Genomic DNA, 19,049 nt, shown 5'->3' with positions numbered 1-19,049 from the left:
GATTTCTGATCTCCAATGAAGCTCCCTGAAGGCTTGGGCTGAGCAGCATCAAGATTACAGCAAGTCAGGGGAAGACAGGAGAATCCTGGGCTGGAGTGCCCTCAAGGAACATCACTGCCACCAAAAGATACCCACAATCTCCTCCTGGAGGGCGCTTCCTACCTTTCACAGAGGATGGCGTGCCAAGGCCAGCAGGGAGTCCAGAACACCACCACCAGGTTGCCTTCTGACTTCTGCTCGAGGGCTTTCTAATATGTGTGTTATCTCAGCACACACCAAAGATAGACCCATCCTTCAGAAAAGAGGATGAGTTTTTAGAAGTGAATGACGACAGATCAGAATCTCTTTGTCTGTTGGTCTGTTTGTTCCTAATTTTTTTCTCAGTGTCTGTGACCTTTTCCTAGTCCCTCTCTGTATAAGTAGGATGTCCATGAGTTGTGCAAACGGCTTGTCCTCGACTACTAACCTAAAGGTTGGCGGTTCAAATCTGCCCCAGCAGAGCCGTGTAAGCAATATGCTTCCATAAGGACTGTTGTTGTGAGGTGCCATCGAGTCGGTTCAGACCCACAGTGACCCTACGTACAACAGAACAAAACACTGCCTGGTCCTGCAACATCCTCACAATCATTGCTATATTTCAGCGCATTGTTGCAGCCATTGTGTCAATCCGTCTCTTTGAAGGTCTTCCTCCTTTTATCACTGACACTCTACTTCACCAAGCATGATGTCCTTCTCTAGAGACTAGTCCCTCCTGACAACATGCCCAAAGTATGTGAGACGAGTCTCTCCATCCTCCCTTCTAAGGAGCATTCTGGCAGTACTTCTAAGACAGATTTGTTCCTTCTTCTGGTAGTCGGCGGTATATTCAACAGTCTTCGCCAGCACCGTAACTCAAAGGCATCAATTCTTCAGTCTTCCTTATTCATTGTCCAACTTTCTCATGCACATAAGGCGATAGAAAATACCTCGGCTTGGGTCAGGCGTACCTTGATCCTGAAAGTGACATCTTTGCTTTTTAACATTTTAAAGAGGTCTTTTGTAGCAGATTTATCCAATGTAATAAGGCATTTGATTTTATTGACTGCTGTTGCCAAGGACGTTGGTTGTGGATCCAAGTAAAATGAAATCCTTGACAATTTCAATATTTTCTCCATTTATCATGATGTTGTTTATTGGTCCTCTTGTGAGAATTTTTATTTTCTTTTTGCTGAGGTGTAATCCATATTGAAGGCTGTAGTCTTTGATCTTCATTAGTAAGTCCGTCAAGTCCTCTTCACTTTTGGCAAGCAAGGTTGTGTCATCTGCGTATCGCAGGTTGTTAATGAGACTTTCTCCAATCCTTATGCCACATTCTTCTTCATACGGTCTAGCTTCTCAGATTATTTGCTCAGCATACAGATTGAATAAGTATGGAGAAAGGATACAATCCTTACATACACCTTTCCTGGTTTTAAAACACACAGTATCACCTTGTTCTGTTCGAATGACTGCCTCTTGGTCTATGTACAGGGTCCTCACGAGCACAATTAAGTGTTCTAGAATTCTTCACACTGATATCCATAATTTGTTATGATCCACACAGTTGAATGCCTTTGCATAATCAAGAAAACACAGGTAAACATCTTTCTGGTATTCTCGGCTTTCAGCCAAGATCTATCTGATACCAGCAATGATATCCCTTGTTCCACTTCCTCTTCTGAAGCTGGCTTGAATTTCTGAACGTCGACCAACTCTTTTTGGTACAGTGACTCTCTATTCCTTCCACCTTCTTTTGATGTTTCCTGCATCATTTAATATTTTGTCCATAGAATCCTTCAATACTGCAACTGGAAGCTTGAATTCTTTCTTCAATTCTTTCAGCTTGAGAAATGCCGAGCATGTTCTTCCCTTTTGGTTTTCTAACTCCAAATATTTGCACGTTTTATTATAACACTATAGTTTGTCTTCTAGGGTCACCCTTCGACATCTTCCGTTCAGCTCTTTTACTTTATCATTTCTTCCTTTCACTTTAACTACTCTACTTTCAAAAGCAAACTTCAGAGTCTTTTCTGACATCCATTTTGGTCTTTTCTTCCTTTCCTGTCTTTTTAATGACCTTTTGCTTTCTTCATATATGAGGTCCTTCATTTCATCCCACAACTCATCCAGTCTTCATTCATTGGTGTTCAATGTATGAAATCTATTGCTGAGATCATCTCTAAATTAAGGTGGGATATACTCAAGGTCATACTTTGGCTCTCACGAACTTGCTTTAATTTTTTTTTTTTTTCAGCTTGAACTTGCATATGAGCAATTGATGATCTGTTCCCCAGTCGGCCCCTGGCCTTGTTCTGACTGATAATATTGAGCTTCTCCATCAGCTGTTTCCACAGATGTAGTCGATTTCATTCCTGTATATTCCATCCGGCAATGTCCATGTGTATAGTGGGAATTTATGTTGTTGAAAAAAGGTTATTTCTTGCAAAATTCTATTATGTAATCTCCGGCATCATTTCTATAACTGAGGCCATATTTTCCAAGTACTGACCCTTCTTCTTTGTTTCCAACTTTTGAATTCCAATCACCAGTAATTATCAGTGGTTCTTGATTGCATGTTTGATCGATTTCAGACTGTAGAAGTTGGTAAAAATCGTAGCAGGCCATATGATCGTCTGATTCAAAATGGGCAATACCAGTCAATTTCAGCTCACTAATGCCTAGGATATCAATCTTCAAGTGTTCCATTTCATTTTTGACAATTTACAATTTTCCTAGATTTATACTTCGTGCATTCCACATTCTAATTATGTTTACAGCTGTTTCTTCTCATTTTGAGTCACGCCACATCAGTAAATGAAGGTCCCAAAACCTTGACTCAATCCACGTAATTAAGGTCGACTCTACTGCGAGGAGGCAGCTCTTCCCCAGTCGTATTTTGAGTGCCTTCCAACCTGAGGGGCTCATCTTCTGGCGCCATATCAGACAATGTTCCACTGCTATTCATAGGGTTTTCACTGGCCAGTTTTTTCAGAAGTAGATTGCCAGGTCCTTCCTCCCAGTCTTTCTTAATCTGGAAGCTCCACTAAAACCTGTCCACTGTGGGTGACCCTGCTGTCATTTGAAATACCGATGGCATAGCTTCCAGCATCACAGCAATACACAAGCCACCAGAGTGTGACAAACTGACATACCAGTGGTGTCCATAAGGACTACAGCCAAGAAAACCCTATGGAGCATTTCTACTCTGTAACACATGGGGTAGCCGTGAGTGGGAATTAACTCGAAGGCAGCAGGTTTGGGATTTTTTTTTTTTAGTATTTTTGTTTGTTTGTTTTTTGATGACGGTCTTTAACTCGTTTCTCTCTTTCTCTCTCTCTCTCTTTCTGTCTCTCTCTCTCATGCACACACATGTGTTTCCATTTCCCACCATGATTCAGGCCTTGGAGAAATCAAGACCCTCACCCAGAATACAGCAAGAACAGCCCCCACCACCCCACCATCCACCGGGGTTGAGCCAGGCTCTGCCTCTCCCAGCACTGAGGCAGAAAAGGAAGTGAGGGAGTGTGAGAGACACCTCTCCTAGATGCAAGGAGGGGTCTGATCCTCTTCACAGCACTCCTGACATGGCCGTAGGACCAAGAGGATGCAACCAGGCACTGTCATCTCTCAAAGCCAGTGTGAACAGGGAAAATTAAGGGGAAGAAGAGACTGACAAGGAGGAGGAGGGTGGCTGTCACATGCACAGAAGAGTGTGTGAGTGTAAGTGCAAGAGTGGGTGTGGGAGTGTGAACAGGTGGAGAAGGGTCCAGGAAGGGTATAATTCCGAGACACAGTAGAAATCAGCCAAAGGGTCTTGTCCAGCCTTGGAGTCATTGGGTAGTCTTTGAAAGTGGTGAGTTACTCCTCTTGTCTCTGTCTCTGTGCCCCAGCACCCAGCAGAGACCCCAGCACATGCAAAGCCCAGAAAACATTTGCTAAACTGAATAAATGACTCCAAGAAAGGTACTCACTGAGAGAGCGCGAGGGGTCCCATGAGCACATGAAGGAAAGGGGACGCTGGACAGCAGAGCATGGATCCACACGGCCAGGAAAACAGCCACCAGGAGACACGCTGGAGGGCCTGGAACAAATGCTGCTGGGCACAATTCCCTGCTGAGTGTGTGATTCTGGGCCCACAGACAAGGAGCATGGCCAGAAAAGTCCAGCAGCTCACAGGTAGACCCATTCGCTCATCATGCAAAGATGCATTAACTGAATTCTCTTTGCAAAGCTCCCAGGTGAGGTAGGCTTGCCTGCCTGTGAATGTGGGTGTGGGTATGTATATGGGGGGCGGTGCAAGTGTGGGTGGGAGTGGGAGTGGGTGTGGCTGTAGACATGAGTGGAATAGGGGGGGCATGTGTGGGAATGGCTTGTGCGTGCACCCAGGCAGAGTGTGAACAGCTGGGTGACAGGCTGGAGCAGGACAATAGAAGGGGTCCAAGATCAGGCCCTAACCTAAGGCTCAGGACCAGTTCCCACTGCTGCTGCTTAGCTTCCTTTTTGCAGAAAGTCAGTGGAAGTATTTTCTCCTACACACTTTGTCTAAGAATTCCTACAACCCCCCTCTTCAACTCACAGTCAGCCACTTGGCATTGTACAGTCATTTTCCCACAGGGTGAATCTCCAGGTTCCATCAAGAGGTGTTTTTAACATATTTGGCTCAAGTATACTTCCCACCTCTCTTCCTGGCTTTTCTGCCTTTGATCTGTCTCCAAAACACATGTAGCCTGAGTGGCACACAGTAGGCATTCTGCAGCTGGCCTGTGCTGCTGGCCATAATTCCTCCTGTTCCAAGCTCCCTTGGTCACTTGGCTGTACCAAATTCCCTTCTTTCTGAGCCACAGGTCTAGCACTCAATCTCAGTCCTGAATTGCTGCTCTCTTTGACTCCAGCCTAATTCCCTACTGCTCCCTCTACTGCTCCAGCCCCTGGGAAGCCAGGGAAGCTCTGGGGTCCTCTTGGAGCCCACCAGTGTTCCCTGCCAGGCAGGCTATGGGCTGCTTCCAGAAGAGGTGCCCAGCTCCCACCCCGAGCCCTGGCTGGGACCCAGCGTGTAGGGACGCCCCTGCCGTGGCTGGCTGAAGCTTGTTGTCTAACCCGGCCTGGGGGGGTCTGGGAGCTGCAGGCCAGGAGGGCGGCCTGGCAGGGCTCAGAGAGCAGGCACACCCTGGGTGAGGTCATGGCTGCCTCACGCCGCTGGTATTCCACTGATTGCTATCTCCTCCCCAGCCCTCAGGTTCCTGGTGGAAATGGGGCAAAAGAGGTGCTGATACTGCAGATCAGGGCCCAGGCAAGACGGGGGCTGCCGCCGAGCCTCAGCCTGCCTGTCTGCTGCTCCCACTGCCACCCCACCCACCTTCCGCCTCCCCACTAGACGGACAGTCAGGCTGGCTGCCCCATGGGAGAGAGGTCTCCTTCCCTGCACGCCACCTCTACCAGTCTAACCGCTGTACCAAAGCCAGACGTCCCAGGGAGGACCTGCCAGGGCCTCCCTCCACTCCCCACCCAGGAAGCCAGACAAGGGGGAGGAAACTCAAGGGCAGGCTCTCAGAGGGCTTTTCCCTTGGCAACACACTTCGCCACCTCCCTACCCCGCCCTCTTGGCCTCCTCACCCCCACCTCAACCAAACTTTCACAACTCCAATAAGCACTATCAGTAAAAAGAAAAACCAAACCCGTTGTGGTCGAGTCGATTCTGACACACCCAGAGTTTCCAAGGAGTTCCTGGTGGATTTGAACTGCCGTCCTATTGGTTAGCAGCCATACCTCTTAACCACTACGCCACCAGGGCTCCAAGTATTATCAATAGAAATAAAAAATCCAAACCCATTGCCATCAAGTTAATTTCAACTCATAGCAACACTATAGGACAGAATAGAACTGCCCCATAGGGTTTCCAAGGTTGTAATCTGTGTAAGCAGACTGCCACATCTTTCTCTCGAGGAGAGGCTGGTAGGCTCGAACCACCAAACTTTTTTAGGTTAGCAGCCAAGAGCTTTAACCAGTACGCCACCAGGGCTCCTTTACTTTCAATAGGGGAACCATAGAATTTATCATTCAAATTTTGAGATTGCAAGGAAGGTTCATAAACCAGCACTGTCCCAGGCAAACCAGATTTTGACTCATAGTGACCCTACAGGACAGAGTAGAACTGCCCAATAGAGTTTCCGAGGTTTTTTTAATCTTTATGGAAGGTGACTGCCACATCTTCTCCCATGGAGAACCTGGTGGGTTCAAACTGCCAACCTTTAGGTTAGCAGCCAAGAGTTAACCACTGTGCCACGAAGCCTCCTAAACCCGATATTTAAAAAAAAAAAAAAAAACTGTTGCCATCAAGTTGATTTCAACTCACAGCAACCCTATAGGACAGAGTAGAACTGCCCCATATGGTTTCCAAGGACCACCTGTTGGATTCCAACTGCTAACCTTTTGGTTAGCAGCTATGGCTCTTAATCACCACACCACCAGGGTTTCCAAACCAGATAGTGTTGCCCTAATGATTGAGCACCTACTGTGTGCTGGACCCCAGGTTTCCAGGATGCCCTCTCTCTGAGGTGGGGGTGGGGGGCATTTTGATGAGCTCAGGAAAGCCTGGTTCGTTGGCCTGGAGTTCTCAGCAACCAGAGAAGTGTCCAGGCCTGGATCCTTTTTCTTAACAGAATGATGAGGTGGGATTCCTCGGGGTCAGAAAGGGGGAACAGATGCCGCTGCTCTCCGGGGACTTGCTAATGTTTTCTATTTTCTTTACTAACCTTCCCCCCATCCCTGGTCTTGCCCCTAAGCCAGCGAAATCGAGGTCCTAAGATGATGACAGGCCAGACTCTGGGAGGACAGAATCTTCCTGGGTGACTGAGACATTCTCTCCCTTTTGACCCCACCTTCATATCCCCAGCACTCATACCCCTCCACTCCCTCATATTCCCATGTGCCTCCTTAATATCCTATGGCTATCCCAGTGATTCTCAAAGTGTTGTCCCTGGACCAGCCGCATCAGGATCACTTGGAAACTCATTAGAAAAGGAAATTCTTGGGCCCCACCCTAGACCTGCTGAATCAGAAACTCAGCAGCAGAATCACCCTCAAGGATTTCTTAAAGCATTGCTGCGTGTTTGCAGCTCCTCCAGGGGAATCCTGCAGTGCGCTCAAGGTTGAGAAGCACTGCTCTACCCAGCTCAAACTCTAACCACGCACAGCTTACGTGGGAGACTGTTCTGTGCAGATTACAGAGATGGGGAGTGCACACCATGGCTCAGGAGGTCTGGGGTAAGGCCTAATAGTCTGCATTTCTCAGATGCTACCAGGTGATGCCGATGCTGCTAGTCCACCTACCACCCGGGGAATAGCAAGGCTCAGTACAGCCCCGGTTCTCAACCCTGGGGAGTTTTCGGAAATGCCAGTACCATGGCCCTGTCTCCAGAGATTCTGATTTAATTGATCTGAGTAAGACTGGATCATGGACAGTTTTAAAATCTCCCCCAGGGGCTTCTAATATGCACCCAACGTTCTCAACTAGGGCGATGAGGCAAGCTCTTGACACATATACACCCCACATCCCCACCCACCTCTCTGGGATCCCCTCTCTCTTCAGTCCTCTTTATCCCCTTCCACATCTCCCTGCCCTCATTTGCAGATACTTTGATACACATAAGTGCAAGTACATGGACATGCAGAGAGGCATAAGGACAGACAGACACAGGCACACACAAACACAGAAAACAGAGGTGAAGCATGCAGGTATGTGTGCAGTTGTTGTTGTTAGGGGCCGTCAAGTCAGCTCCGACTCAGAGGAAACTTACCTACAACAGAATGAAACATTGCCTGGTCCTGTGCCATCCTCACAATCGTTGGTGTGTTTGAGCCTGTTGTTGCTGCATCGGTGTCAGTCCATCTCTTTGCTGACCCTCTACCAAGCATGATGCCCTTCTCCAGTGATTGCTTCCTCCTGATGACATGTCCAAAACAAGCAGGATGAAGTCTCAACGTTCTAGCTTCTAAGGAGCATTCCAGCTAGAATTCCTCCAAGACTGATATGCACACACAGGCAAACACAGACGTGGACCAGCCCACTTGTATACATACTGCGAATAGCCCAGATGCCATAGAGACATGGACACAAACACAAGCAAACCCACAGCCTGCAGGATCACACGCCGGAGCAAAGGGGTCCAAAGCCCTCCTCCATCTGTCTGTAATGGTGTGACTCTGGGCCTGTGGCTCAGCAGTTCCATCCATCCCTGACAGTATCAGGGTCCCTGGAGAGACAGGTCAGCCTTCAGCAAACAGGAAGTCTGGGTTTAGGCCCCCTCCTCTCACTCTCATCATGGTGCAGGCCTCCTGGGAGGCATTAGTGCCCCATGGAGTGGGGGACCAGCTCAGGGGTGTGTGGGGCCTGTTGCTCAACACAGCCTCAGGATGGTGCCATCAAGCGCACTGCCCAGGGGCATGACACTTCCTGGGAGCTGTGGGTGTGTCCAGCCCCTCAGCTCAACACAGTGCTGCCCTGTCAGGGCCTACTTTGAGTTTAAAGCCCTGCGCCCCCAACCCCGAGTGCTGGAGCCCTCCACAGACAGGCCTGCCCAGACCTGATTGATGGCTCAGGGGGCTTGTGGCTGCCGCAGGCCTATTTTATGATGTCATTAGGCAGCTTCGGCAGCGGGAAGGAATCCCTCCTGACATCATAAAGGACTTGATATTTCGCTAATGTTATCTTGGCGGCGTGTCGCCCTGACATTTTCTCTTTGCAGCGCTCCCCCCAGGACCCGGAGTTGTCTAACTACAGCCTGGAAAAAATGCAAAACAGACAAATGCGCCCTCGGGGGACAGCAGGAGAAAGCTAATAGACTGATCCCCAGCTCCCTACCCACAGAGGTGGTTTAGGTGGGAAGCATGATGTGTTTGTCAAAGGGGACCCAAAGGCGGCCTTCCCACCAGTCTCCCTGCTCAGCCGGTTCTACTGAGCAGCAGGAGGAAGGCAGCTGCCAGGCTTCCAGAACCAGCTCGGCCACCCGGAGGCTGTGTGACTTGGGCAAAGGCCCACCCTTGGCCTCAGTTTCCCCCTCCACATCCAAAGGCTGTCTTCAGCTCTGTTTGGAGGGCCTTGAAGCTGCACAGAAGAGTGAGGATGCCACAGAGGCAAGGAGGAGAGACCCACCCAAGGCTCCCAACTGAAACTCTAGACGGCCGGGGGAGCCTGGGTGGTACGGTTTATCATCCCCCATGCCCAGGTATTGGGGGACAGACTCAGAATAGCAAGCGGTTTCCCCAGCCTGAAACCCAGTGTTTTCAAAAGACCGAGACCAGCTACTGGTTCTGAGGCAAAGTTGAGGTCCAGCTGGTACAAATTCCTGCTTGCACAAGCCTGGCAAGCAAAAGCCTTCAGAAAGTGGCATTTGCTCATGCCCAGCGTTGCTTGGATGGCCCAGGGGCTTGGCGAAGGAGAACAATCTCAAAACCCTGGATACCTCCTAGACCCACCTCCAAAAGGGCACAGGATTAAATCAATCAAAATCTTCTCCCACCCAGGTAGAAATCACCCCCACCCTACCTGAACCCCAGGACCCCTAACAGATAGGCCTCCAGCTTGCCATCTCTAGAAATGGGGGCTCACTTCTTCCCAAGTCTGTCCCTCGGCCTCCCTGTGGCTTCCTCCCAACATTCCACATGCTGCCCCCTGGGCATCACGAAACACACCTGCCGCATCCAGCCCAGGATAGCGCTGCGAAGACATCCACAACCACCTGTCCCCCAACCCCTCACCTCCCACCCCTAGTGTGAGACGGGAGAAGCCTGGGTTTATGATGTATTTGCAGAGAGTGGAATATTTGTCTTCAACAAGCACAACTGGTCATTTTAACCTAGGACCCGTGGTCAGAACTGTATTTCAGTATAATTAGTTCCCTTTATAAACCTGTGCATATTATTTTATGCATTTAAAGGCATTATTTGAGAAGGGTCCGTAGGCTTCACCAGATTGCTAAAGTCTACGGTATTAAAAAATTAAGAGCTCTGTTCTAGAATCCAGAAAGAGCCACTTTTAGCCATGCATGTCAGATTTAGGGCATCATCTGGCCTAGATGTATCTCACAGCTCTGGAGGACGCCCCCACCCCCACCTTTGAGGAAACTACTTTAAAAGTAGGGATGGTACATGTAGAAATTGTTGAGATAGCATATTTTTTTAATGTGTATTTTCACCACAACGAAAAAAAGAAGGATGGTTGAGACCATTGCCCCCGCCCCCTTCTCCAAGACCTGCTCCGGAGGTCTGACCTATGCCATTGTCTTAGTCATCTAGTGCTGCTATAACAGAAATACCACAAGTGATGGCTTTAACAAGGTGAAATTTATTCTTTCACAGTTTAGGAGGCTACAAGTCCGAATTTAGGGTGCCAGGTCCAGAGGAAGGCTTCCTCTCTCTGTTGGCTCTGGGGATGGTCCTTGTCATCAATCTTCCCCGGTCGAGGAGCTTCTCAGCGCAGGGGCCCTGGGTCCAAAGGACACGTTCTTCTCCTGGCTCTTGTTTCTTGGTAGTATAAGGTGCCCCATCTCTCTTCTCGAGTCTCTCTTTTATATCTCAAAAAAGATTGATTTTTAAGACACAACTTAATCTTGTAGATTGAGTCCTACCTCATTAACATAACTGCCTTAATCCTGCCTCATTAACATCATAGAGGCAGAGTTTTACAACACATAGGAAAATCATATCAGATGACAAAATGGTGGACGATCACACAACACTGGGAATCACGGCCTAGCCAAGTTGACAGAGGTTTTTGGGGAACACAATTCAATCCATGACAGCCATCATATTTCTTCTTTGCCCCTGACGTGAGCAGACAGTCTGATTCCTAGACTCCTGGACCTGAACTGATCAGGCCACCCAGCAGACTTCAATGGTACCTACCGAAGGCCGACACTGATCTAAGAACTAGGGGACAGGCAAAGATGAATCCAACCCAATCCTAGCTTCAAAGAGTTCACACCAAGTAAGGCAGGCATGCTCCGGCCTTTCCCAGACACCCAGTCCTTCCTACATTCTTGGCTTTGTCCAAGCTGTTCCCTCAGCCTGGCGTGCCCATCCCATGCCCCTCTGCTAGCTAACCCTCCCTCAACTTTCCAGCACCCAGTTGGACTCCCTATCTTCAAAAAACCAAAAACAACTAATGGACCACATCTACCACGACCTCCACCAGACTGAGTCCAATACAAGATGGTGCCCGGCTACCACCACTGACTGCTCTGACAGGGATCACAATAGAGGGTCCCAGACAGAGCTGGAGAAAAATGTACAAAATTCTAACTCAAAAAGAAAGATCAGACTTGCTGGCCTGGCAGAGACTGGGGAAACTCTGAGAGTACGGCCCCCGGACACCCTTTCAGCTCAGTAACGAGGTCACTCCTGAGGTGTACCCTTCAGCCAAAGATTGAACAGGCCCATGGGAACAAAACAAGACTAAAGGGATGCACCAGCCCTGGGGCAGGGACTGGAAGGCAGGAGGGAATAGGACAGCTGGTAATAGGGAATCCAGGGTTGAAAAGGGACACTGTTGACATGTCATGGCGTTGTTAACCAATGTCATGGAACAATGTGTGTACAAACTGTTTGTTGAGAAACTAGTTTGTTCTGTAAACCTTCACCTAAAGTACAATTTAAAGAAAAAAAAATTACCCAAGTTGATTCCAACTCATGGCGACCTCGTGTGTTGCAGAGTATAACTGTTCCATAGGGCTTTCCTGGCTATGTGCGTAATCTTTATAGCGGCAGATCGCCAGACCTTTCTTTCATGGAGCCACCAGGTGGGTTCAAACTGCCAACCTTTAGTAGCCAAATGCAAACCATTGCACCACCCAGGGACCTCCTGGGCTACCTAGCTTAATCTGAGTTTATTCCAGGTTCTGGTGCCCAGGACTGGCTGGGTGCAATCCTCCCGGAGGGACCATCTTGGCCTTGGATGCACTTGCAACCACGGTGGAAAAAAAAAAAAAAAACATTGCAGTCAAGTCGATTCCAACTCACAGTGACCCTATAGGACAGAGAAGAGCTGCCCCATAGGGTCTCCAAGGAGTGACTGATGGATTTAAACTGCCAACCTTTTGGTTAGCGGCATAATCTCTTAACCACTGCTCCACCAGTAATGGTATGGGAGATAAAAGAGAAAGAATGCCAGGGACCAGGTGGCCCTGACCCCTGTCTGGCCCATAAGGACATACTGTTAACTCTCAGGCTGGGTCAGGAATCAGTACATGGGTGCTTCTCCCCGAGCTGGCTGCCCCAAGCAGGAGGATCATGGGGCATGATTCCTCCTGACAGCCCCCACTGTCCCACTAATGAAGTAACTCTACATCCCAATTATTACTTCAGGACAATAACCTTTGATTGCCCAAGTTGGTGGGCAGCCACTCTCATGCTTTGGTTCCTCCAAAACGACGAGCAGCTTATTCATTCAACAAAAATTTATTGAGCATCAGTTACTTTCCAGGCACTGCTCCAGATGGTAGGAACAAAGACAAAAATCCCTGCCCTCAAGGAGCTTACATTCTCTTGGGGAGAGACAAGCAATACAGAATATAAATAAGCAAAAAGTAAGGTATACTAGATGGTGATAAGTGTCATGAATAAAAATAAATCGGGATAAGCAGGGTGCTCCTCATGGAGAACAGAACACTTGAATAGAGAACTGAAGAAGGTGTAGTAGAATAAGCTATGAGGGTATCTGGGGGAAGAGCTTCCAGAAAAAGGGCACAGCATGTACACAAGTCCTGAGGGAGAAATGTGCTTGACATATTTGAGGAACAGCCAGGAGGGTAGTGTGGTTAGAGAGAACTGAGATGTGAAGAATGTTTAACAGAGACTGTGATAAGTGGGAGGATGGTTATGTGGGGCCTTGAGACCACTGTGATGACCTTGGCTCTTATGTCAGGTGAGATTGGAGCCATTGGAGGTTTTGAGAAGACGAGTGACCTGATCTAAGCGTTAACAGGATCACTGTGGGTGCTATGTAGAGACTAGACCATGAATGGGAGGTGGGTTACGGGGTGGAGGGTGGGCAAGAGATGATGGTGCTTAGCCCACTGCGGTGAAGGTGGAGGTGGAGGTGGAGGGGAGCGGCTGGATTCTGGGTATATTCTAAAGGTGGAATGGTACACACCAGGCATTGCTCCTGGCCCCACGCACCACTTTCTCTCATCCTCACATCCCCTCTGTGAAGTAGGTCCTTTATCCCCATTGTGCATATACAGAAACTGAGGTTCAGGAAAGTTACACAGCCAGTAAGTGGGAGATTCAACACAGGTTTATCCAAGCCTGAAGACCAAGTTCTTTACACTCCACTTCACTGCCTGCGTGGTCACAATTTCAATGAGGCGAATGTCCAGCTTTAGGCCCCAAGAAAAGGGAACAAAGTCAAAACATTTCACCAGCTGAGAACTTGACGTAAAATTGTCCGTAAAATGTCATTTTAACATGCTTTGTATTAAAGCTTAAATGATTCCTAAGCATTTGTATTTTTATTTATTCATATACCGATTCTTTTACATCATTTCCAGACTTTAATCATCAATCTTTTAAGTTCCATCCAGAATTGTCAGTGGAGGGAGAAGACTGCACTTAGAAGGGAGAGGCGAGGGAGGCCCATGATAATTGCAAGTTATGAGCTGGGGCGCCTGTGTCTTTCCAGAAAAAAAGGACACCCTTATTTCATTCAAGCATCCCTCAGCACTCAGGTACCACGAACCATAGGCCAGGACTGGGCTAGGCAACGGCAGGGGAGACAGGGATGAATCTCGCCCAGTCCCTGCCTTAAAGCATCCCTAACTTTTTTTTTTTTTTCTAAGCAAGTTAGACCAAAAGAGACATATGCAGCCTGCAGATGAGAGGAACGACACCCAGGGCAAAGTTGCCTGGGAATGACCAGGTGGCTGATCTAGCAGTGCAGCCCGGGGAGGCTGGAATCTGGACATAGGCAGGAAGGAGAGCAACCCTCCGTCAAATCCTTGGAAAGGTCCAGCGATGACAGGAGGGGCTGACAACAGACAAGCAGTTGAGCTGAGGCACAGGTGCTCCACTCTCCAAGCCAGCAGGTCTCCCAGTAGATAGTGGGACCACCTTTCGCCAGCGCTGTAGGATGGTGGGAGGGGCCTTCTCAAAGCAGAAGGAGAAAAGGTCATGGGTTCTCCCTCTGAGCTACTGCTAGGGGCCAGCTATGGAAATGCAGTGGGGAATGAACTACAGCTACATTAAAGAGCCTTAGGAGCCTGGGTGGCTCTGGAGCTGAATCCACATGGGGGGTGGGAGTGAGGAACCTCTCTCTAGGCTGAAGAGGGGGCTTCTAAGGCTTCATCTGTCACCTCTTCAGCAGCCCAAGGCCAGGTCTCTTCAAGTTAGTTGCTAGAAGGGGAGGAAAGAAGGAAGCAGAGAAAACAAGGAAGGAAGGAAAGGGAATGGGAAGGAAGAATAGAAAAGGGAAAGAAGGAGAGATAAGGAAAGAGAGAAGAAGGAATAAAGAATTCCAAAGGGCAGACAGGTTCTTCTCCAGGGGGACCAAGCCCTGAGTTGGCCAGGGGTATCACCCAGGAAACCAAGGAACGTGAGCATTCAGGAGGCCCCAGCCACAAGGCAAAGACCCAAACGATAATGAGCTGCTGCAGCCATGTGAAAGGGTCTACCCTGCTCACCTGGTTACAGGCACACCTGCATCCCCAAGTAAATACCAACATCCTCACAGATGGATGTACACACCCAGAAGTGCACCAACATGGGCACAGCGACACAGACGCTCACTGATGCATGTACAGGCACATATTTACAGATGTGTATGACACATAGAGAGGCACAGAGGCACTGGAAAGAAAACACGTGCTGATAGATGTACAGTGACACGCGCACAGACACCAACAGAAAGGCATAAACCCTTGTCCACAAATGCTGACAGATGTGGTGAGACACACACCAAAATGGAGACGCCTGCACAGATATTGAGAAGTATGTACTAATTCATACACACAATGGAATGTTACTCAGTCATGGAGAGAAATGAAGTCCTGATCCATGCTACCACATGGATGAACCTCGAAAACATTAAGCTGAATGAAATATGTCAGTCATAAAAGGACATATACTGTCTGATCCCACTTATATAAAATATCTAGAATAGCTATTTTATATCTATTCAAGTATATACAGTGTATAGAGACCAAAGTTTATTAGTGGTTACCAGGGCTGGGCAGGAGGAAGGGAGGAAGGGGAACTCACTGTTTAGGGGACACTGAGCTTCTATCAAGGATGATGGGGAAATTTAGAAATGGATAACGGTGGTGGTTGGACGATATGATAAACATAATTAATGTCACAGAATGTTGAAATGGTATATGTTTTGTTACATACATATTTACCACAATAAAAAAAAGTATGTATGAACGGGCATCACAGATATAGGTAGAAATGTACAGACACATACAGGGATACTGACAGATGTACTCATGCAACAAGTTCACCTATACACAGACGTGCAGGCACACATACACAGGTACACACAGACACACACGTACACACAGGCACACAGGTACACACTGACACACAGGCACACAGGTACACACAGACACACAGGCACACAGGTACACACTGACACACAGGCACACAGTACCTGTTCTTGTAGGGACATGCATCTACACCAGGGCTTCCAACCTCTGCGCTCTGGTTCGAACCCCTGCTGAGAATTTGCATTTCTAACAAGTTCCCAGGCAATGCTAATGCAGCTGGTTAGGGATCAATTCTGAGAACCGCAAGGAGAGCAGTAGTTCTCAAAATTTCTTATACATAATGTATGTAAATGTATTATACATACATGCTTCTTGGTTCAAGCAAGTATATGAGACCAAATGGACAACACCTGCCCAAAAGCAAAGACGAGAAGGCAGGAAGGGACAGGAACACCGGGTGAACGGACACTGAGAACCCAGGGTGGAAAGGGAAAGGGGGAGAGAGATGACCCATTGCGGGCATTGAAACGAATGTCACAAAACAATTTGTGTACAAAATTTTCGAATGAAAAACTAATTTGCACTGTAAACTTTCACCTAAAACACAATAAAATTTTTAAAAATTATCATACGTAAGAATCACCCAGGGATCTTGTTAAAATGTAAATTATGATTCAGTGCATCTGGGGTGGAAATGCAAATTCTCAGCAGGGATGCAAACTGGAACCAACCGGTTCAAAGCCTCAGTCTACACACACATTTATAGGAACACATGCACCCATGCAGATCCTCAGACAAAGCACACGCACAAAGACACACTCCGGGACGCCGGATGGCATGCTCAGACATTCCCAGGAGCCAGGCAGACCCACACACTGCTGGGCCCCTGTTCTCAGCTCAGGCCCACGTTCTCAGCATCCCCAAGTGGGCTATCCTCCAGCCAGGTCTTCGCTTGCCCCACTCCTGCTAGCTGCCTAGCTTTGGCAGGCTCCTTGGTGCTCAGACCTGTCCACCATCCCTTCCTCTGCTCATTGGCCCTGGCCCAGGCCCCAGGCTTCAGGATGGCAATTGCCCCATTCTTCCAGGTGCTGACTCAGCCAAATTTCACACCCAGAAGTGGAGTCAGGCCAGCCAGGCTTGTTGCAGCCTGCTTGGGGCATCAGTGCGGGGGTGGTGGGAGGGAGCCAGGATCCCATAGTGGCAGAGAGAAGAGCACCCCCAGCTGCCGTGCAGGCCTGCCTGGCAAGGTTGCTGGCTTCCTCCTTGCTAAGTCATCTACCTTTCCAGGCCTCAGGCACCTCACCTCTGAAATGGCACAATATGCCTGCCCCTATTGACTTGTCAATTAAACAGGCACAGCACCTCCCAGATGACAAAGGGAATTTGCCTAGCTATCTTCCCTTGTTTAACCTTTATAAAAACCCTAAGACACACATCTTATTTTCCCTGTTTTAAACTGGGAAGCTAAGCTCAGGAAGGGCTCGCACAAAGGAGCAGACAGTTACTAAGTGTGAGAGTCAAGCCTGGAATGCAGGCCCCTGCTCCAAATTCCTTATCTTCCATGGTCAGTAAATATGTAGCTTGAGGGCAGCCGGAGGCCAATCACGTGTCCACAGCAGACATCACTAATTGATCACAGCACTCTTTTTTGGTGAATCTAGTCTTGTTCTCAAAATCCTTCTCAACACACCACTCCAGGCAGCCATTAGCAATTGGGCAGAGTTGGCACTCAGGATGAAACGTACTGCTAATCTGCCCCTCTACTTCAGAGGGTTGATGAGGTGATTAATTGAGATCAAGGGCGGAAAGTACTTTAGAAAAGTACAAGTGATGTGCTTATCAGAGGAATTTGACTACAGTTTTCAAAGGCTGTTCATATCCAAGAGTCTCATTACATGGAGGTGGCTGGTTAAGGACAAGACAGGCACCATAATCTCTTAGAGGAAGAGTCTAAGGCTCGGCCAAGTGACTACAGGGTCACACAACTAATAAGGGTCAGAGGTGGGACTGGTCCCCAAGCACTGACTCCTGTTTCTGTGCTCTTTGAACTTCCAAGGCTGCAGCCAGCCAGGCCAGAGCATGTGGGTATGGGGCAGCCAAGCCTGGGGATGTGGGGGTCTCCCCTACCATGCCCCAAGAGCCGGAAGGCCTCTCCTCCTCCCAACAAAAAGGAATCCACCCTACAATTAATTGGTTCAGAGTACTTCTTTTGACCCTAATTAGCTATTTGTCATGTCTCCATTTGCATACCAGAAAAGATGCAAATTTGCATATTTGTAAATGAGGCTGGGCCTGGATGTGGGTTCTGGAAGTGCTTGGCAGTTGCTGGCAGGCAGGGAGGCAGCTGGCTCTTGCCACTGAAGCATGGGCCGAGGATGAGGAGACTGGGAAGACAGCTCCTTGGCTCAGGGCTGCAAGGTGCTCTCAAAGAGGGTCAGACAAGACGCCCTCCTCCCTCCCTCCCCTGAAGCTGAGTGGTGGGCAGGGAGAATGGGTGAGCCTAACGGTGCTATTTTGATTAGATGAAACAAAGAGGGGGGGAATATAAAGTAATTTCAGGACGCTGTGTGCTGGAAAACCTTCTGTTCACGTCCTTGGATAGAATCAGTAACACTTGCAAAGGGGAAATGTCCCCCTCTACCTCAGTGGAGAGGAGATGGTTTGGGAAGGAATGGGGGTCAGGAGAAAATGCACCCCAAATATCTATCTATCTACCTAACTACCTGTCTCTCTCTCCCCCAGACACTCAGAGGTTCACATACACTTTTACACACACTCACAATTCACTTACACACACATACACACTCATACACACAAGTCTCGTTCCCCAGACGCACCCTTACACACAATACCTCCAGACCCACAGAGGCACACACACGTGCAACTCATCTGAAGAGGCACATTCGCACATGCAAACATTCCCAGACTTCCTGCGACATACACATTCACGCCCTTACACATACAGACACACACTCAAACACTTGAACATAGATGTAGGCATACAGACTCACTTAAACTGTGCGTAAATATTTACATACACACACACACAAGACATGCTCACAGGAGCACACCCTCACTAAGACCAAATTTCTGGGTAAATTCTAGAAATTCCAACCCCTCTGCTAGAGTTCCTGGTGCCTCTTTGGGAAGAGAGAAAGCGAGCTAGAAAGGGAGCCTGCATAACCCCAGGGACCCCAAGAAGGAATTGGCTTCCTAGGAAGCCAGGACTAAGGAAGGCCTGGTGCCCTCTGGGCTTTGGCCTGGGGCTTGGAGCAGGGCCTGGATGGGCCTCAGAGACAGGAGAGGACAGGGGAGAAGCAATGATGTATTGGTGGGGCCTGGCCCACACATCAAGCAGCTAAGCATTGGTGCCTTGGAGTTTCCATGTTGACCTCAGAGGCCAGGGTAGGATGGGGCAGCATGAGCTCCTTCAGGCTTGAGGGCACCAAGATGCCACACTCCAAGGGGAGCCCCAGACCCACGAGGCTTCCCAGGACCTGGAACCTGGACACAAGGACCATGGGACCAAATGTCTCAACCAGTGTTCCCATTCCC

The 19,049-nt window shown here is 48.6% G+C and overlaps 1 long non-coding RNA gene across 4 annotated transcripts in view; it reads right to left on the bottom strand.

Moving 5' to 3' along the window:
• The window catches only part of LOC126072925 (uncharacterized), a 72,326-nt gene extending 64,326 nt beyond the window's left edge, over window positions 1-8,000 (bottom strand). For all 4 annotated transcript variants that reach the window (XR_007516606.1, XR_007516605.1, XR_007516608.1 and 1 more), the window contains exon 1: window positions 7,815-8,000. This is a non-coding gene — a long non-coding RNA (uncharacterized LOC126072925). The remainder of the gene's footprint in view (window positions 1-7,814) is intronic.
• Between the last annotated feature and the right edge of the window lie 11,049 nt (window positions 8,001-19,049).

This window comes from Elephas maximus, chromosome 3, assembly GCF_024166365.1.
Source record: "Elephas maximus indicus isolate mEleMax1 chromosome 3, mEleMax1 primary haplotype, whole genome shotgun sequence".
Classification (NCBI taxonomy): domain Eukaryota; kingdom Metazoa; phylum Chordata; class Mammalia; order Proboscidea; family Elephantidae; genus Elephas; species Elephas maximus.
The sequence above is the reverse complement of the archived record's forward strand: the minus strand, read 5'-3'. Positions and strand labels throughout refer to the sequence as shown.